Here is a 4,376-nt window from a genome sequence, read left to right as displayed (position 1 = left end):
CCCTTCCCCGGTGGATCAAATAGCAGCAGATTTGAATTGAAAATGTAATTAAAGCGTATGGGGGAAGGGAACAGCGAGTCCCCCCGCCCCCAGCCCCAACCTGCGCCCATCACCGGGACTCCGGGCGCAGAGGGGACCTGCGTGTCCCCGCCCGGCGTCCCCACCCTCCACGGGGCATTGCCGCGTCCAGCGTTGCTTCTGTTTCTTGTCGTTCATTATTTCTGTGTTTATTCGCCGGGGGCCCCGGGAGGGCTGCGCGGCTCCGGCGAAGTCCGGCCACCTCTCCGCGCTCGGAGCAAAGGGATGGGGTTAGCCACGGGCTGCAGAGCCCGGYGCCGCTCTCCCCGTCCCCACCCAAAGCTTGCTGGTGGGTGCTGCGAAGGGGGTACCGCTGCCGAAACACCAGTTTGCAGCAGGTTCAAATCACGCTTTTAAGCCACTTTGTGCATGCTGATGAACCCTGAAATCYCTCGGGAGGGCTGTACGCGTGTGCTGCCTGCTTTAATCCGGGGCRTTTTGGGCTTTCCCTTCGGCCACCATGTGCAAAACCCGGGGAGGCTTCCAAAWGCAGCGTCTCCCTCCTGGAGCCAGGCCGGGGGCGCTGGAAAGGGGGTGACGCTCTGCGGCACCCACCCCTGCGCCTGCACGAGCGCAAGCAGCACGCTGCTTCCCTGGCGCGAGGGGAGCTGGAACCTGGCAGCAGGTTAAATTAGACGCTTAAAGCTGGGCATCAAGGTCTCCTCCAAGTCTCTGATGCACCGCAGTGCTCATTGCAGGAGACTGGCAAGGAAGCGTGTAGTTTATCTAGGAGAGGTTGCTGATAAACAGCTCTGGACCATTGGAGGTGAAGTCTCGTAGGGATGTTCAGCTCCGCTTGGGGATGGAGAAGGCACCTCCCGGGCTGTGACAGGTTTAAAAGAAGTCCTGCTGGACGCGATGCCTTTGGGGTCCCTTGCTTTGCTGTGGAGATGGTCCAAGCACCGCGTCAAGATTTCCAGGCTGACTTGACTGCCTGCCGGAGGTCTYCTGCACAAGCGGTGCCACCTCCCTTTTCCGGCTGAAATCAAGGCCTCTCCTTAGCCCAGCAGAAACCCTGACATCCCCAACAAGGAAGCATGTGCAGGCAAGCAGAAGGCTTCCTCCTGCAGAAAATGTTGGGTGAAATTTTGGGTGCTCTAGCAAGCAAAGATCAGCGTGAAACTTGGGGCAACCACAGCAGAACGCCAAGAGAGACCAAGGRCACCAGGGGATTTGCAGCACGTTTCCACCGTGGTCCTGTCTCCTGGGAGTTTGGACCAGTTTGGCCTCCATCCTGCAGCCTCTCTCAGCACGTGGGGAACCAGCAGAGCACACGCATGGCTGGGGAGCTGGAAGAAACCTTCAAAGGCACAGGGCTGATGGCAGTGAGACCCCAGGAGACACGAGGAGGAGCAGAACATCCCCATCTTCAGTAGGATCTTCCCAGTTTATCTGGGACAGCCAAGCCCTGGCTGAGAGTGGCAGGTCCAAACTGAGACGTACTGCGAGATCGTCTCTGAAAACCACTCCTACGCTCTGCCACTTAGCTGTGAAGATTTATTTCAAGTTCCTTCCCCAGCCTGCAAGATGATGAGGCTTTGACAAAGGCTATTTAATGATGCCTCTTCCCTCTTTTACCTTTCTCTTGGGTTTGGTGGGAGAGAGAGAGAAAATGGTGATGAGCCRTATTTAATGAAATAACCCCCATCCCCAAAGCCACTGTCCCGTCCCCAGGATGGGGCYGGGAGTGCAGAGTTCGTCGGGAGAGGGACACCTGGAGTGAACCATCAGTCCCAAAATAGATCTGCCTCAGAGGGCAAAAGGCAAATTGAATGAAAAATAAGTTACTATTTTTGAAGCCTGAATTCAGTTGTTATGGCAACGAAAGCCTCCCGAATCATGCTGCGGAATAACTCCAGACCGAGCATTGCCTCCAAATCTCATGGCCGGAGAATTGCACGTGGCCGGGACCTGCTCGGTGGTGGGAGTCGGAGCGGTGCGTTCACACGCCACCGCGGGAGCCAGCCTGGACACATCCCTCCYGAGCCAGCGGCCTCCCTCCTGTACCGGCTTGCTTTCCTTTCCTCCCCCATCACAGGCTGCCTCCCTCCTTCTTGCAAAGATCTGAATAATTGCTGATTATATTGAGACACAAGGTGCTAGGGGAGGCACTGGTGCGCCTGCGGAGGAGCACGGGCAAGGCTTGGAGAAGCCCTGGGGTCTCCGGCGAGGCTGGAGCTGGCCGTCCCACCAGGGCAGGTGGGCGCAGGGCAGGGGAGCCGGCATGTCCCCGCACTGCCCGCTGGATTTTGCAGGCAATCGATCCCAGTGGCTCCAGCATTCCCCGCTTGCAAACGTCCCTCACAGACCAGACTGGCCAAGCCAGCCCAAGGAGGGGGAATACCCACGTCCCCTGCTCTCCCTTCAGGAACGCACTGCACGGTTCACTTCCCAGAGATTAATTCTTTTCAGGAACACGCACTTGATTTTCATCCAGTTCCCAAGCTTTCCAAGTTCAGTTGTGACACTGGCTGCATTTCATTTCATCCCGTACAAAGCTTCTCCCTGGATTGCCCAGCCTGCGAGTCTCCTCGCACTGAAATTTTCCCCTGGCAGCGCCTGCCTGTCCTAGCAGCTGGGGAACGCTCATAATCCCCAACGGCAGGTGAACCCTTGGGCTCAATAAGGCCATTGGCAACTGCACGTCGTCGTGGGCTTTGCAAAACGCCGTGTGAGTAACACGGGCACAGCAGAGCCTCTCTTCCTGCCCGCGGAGCCACTGCGTGCACTGCTCTAGCGTAAGAAATAAAACCCAAGCACCAGCAGTTAGACAGAGATTTGTGGTCGCATTAAGAAAAGCCCAGATGGGGAAAAAATCTGTCCCTTGCCATGAATAACTTTGCCCACAAGAATTTATGGCACTCTCTAGCATCCTTGGCATATGCCAGCCTACACCCAGCTGCAATCTGTTTGCAGGCCTGCATGCCAGAAGATGGGAGTTTGAGGAGTCAGGGCGCAGTGTGGGGGGCTGCTGCATCTGCTAAGCCTTGGTGACCTCCCGTGGTACGAAGCAGAACTGCAAAGACACTGGCAGGATGGAAATGTGCAGTAAAAAAAAAGATCGCTGGGCTCAAAGCTGGAGACCCTGGGGATGTCTCTGGTGCCTGCTCCTTACATGGCCTCGAGCACATCACTTTGCACCCCACGCTTGAGCCTCTCCATCCGCAAATGGTGCTTGCACGCCTGGCTGCTCACTCTGAGGTTTCTCTCTTCAGTCTTTGCCAAATGCCTCGAGTCCCCCGGGGATATTAGGGTGAGATAAGGGGCAAAGTATTAAAAAGCACTAATGTGAGCAAGCAGYCTGTCCGGACGGCACTCACCCTCGTCTTACTGAGTCTAAAAAGAGATCTGCATTTTTCTGACATTTGTTCATTCCAGCAAGCGCACCTGAACTGCAACGGGTTCCCGTCTCACCCGTCCATCGGGCGCGCTGTCCCGCCTGGCGCCTGGAGACCAGCCGGGTCCTGCCYCGTCTCCGCAGAGGGCTCCCGCGAGCCTGCACGGGGACACGGAGCGGGACCGGCAGCCCAAAACTCTCATGCATGTTGCCATATCCCTGCCTGCTGCAAGCACCACCGCGCCCGTGGCACAAAAAGGGAGGAGGGACTTGCTGGGGCCAGGCAGTGCGGCAGGGAGGAAGGATGGAAGCAGCTTCTTGGAGCAGAAGCGGGGCTGGAGCAGAGGCGTAGGGCAGGGGCTCCCTGGGATGGTCCGATTGGAAGTGTTGCTGCCTGCCCAGTGGAGAAGGGCTTTACCCCTGAACTAAGCAGGAGATAAAGAGTCTGGGACAGCTGGAGCTGGCAGGGAGAACTATGTTAAATGAGACAACTCCAGCCACTGATACTTGGGGGTAGAGCTTGTAGCACAGGAAACCAGGCTGGGTTTCGGCCAGAGACCCGGTCTGCGTGCAGGGAAGGAGAGCGCTGTGCACGGGGGAAAGYGAGGTATCAGGAGCGTCGGGGAGGGGCCTTGGCCACGCTACGCCGACAGCGATGCACCAGCAGTTCCCTCGCAGCAGCCCGCCGTCCCCCCGGCACGGGGCGCGTCGCGCCTCCGCTGTCTCCCATCCAGAGGCCGACCCCCAGGGCGCCCGCTTAGCTTTACAGCGCCGCCGCGCCCATTCTCCCAACCAAGTTCGGCGCCGCCACCTGGGCGCATGCGCAACTGCTCCCTGCCGTCCACTCCCCCTTCCCCCCTCCCACCGCCGCAGGGCAGGCGCGTGCGCAGCGGCAGTACGGTGGCCGAGAGGCAGGCGGCGCATGAGGGCGCCTGCGCGGCGGCGCGTGCCGCTGGGGCGG

The sequence above is a fragment of the Rhea americana genome, unplaced genomic scaffold (genome assembly GCF_003343005.1).
Source record: "Rhea americana isolate MKP2758 unplaced genomic scaffold, rheAme1 scaffold_10, whole genome shotgun sequence".
Classification (NCBI taxonomy): Eukaryota; Metazoa; Chordata; class Aves; order Rheiformes; family Rheidae; genus Rhea; species Rhea americana.
Note: the sequence above shows the minus strand (reverse complement) of the source record.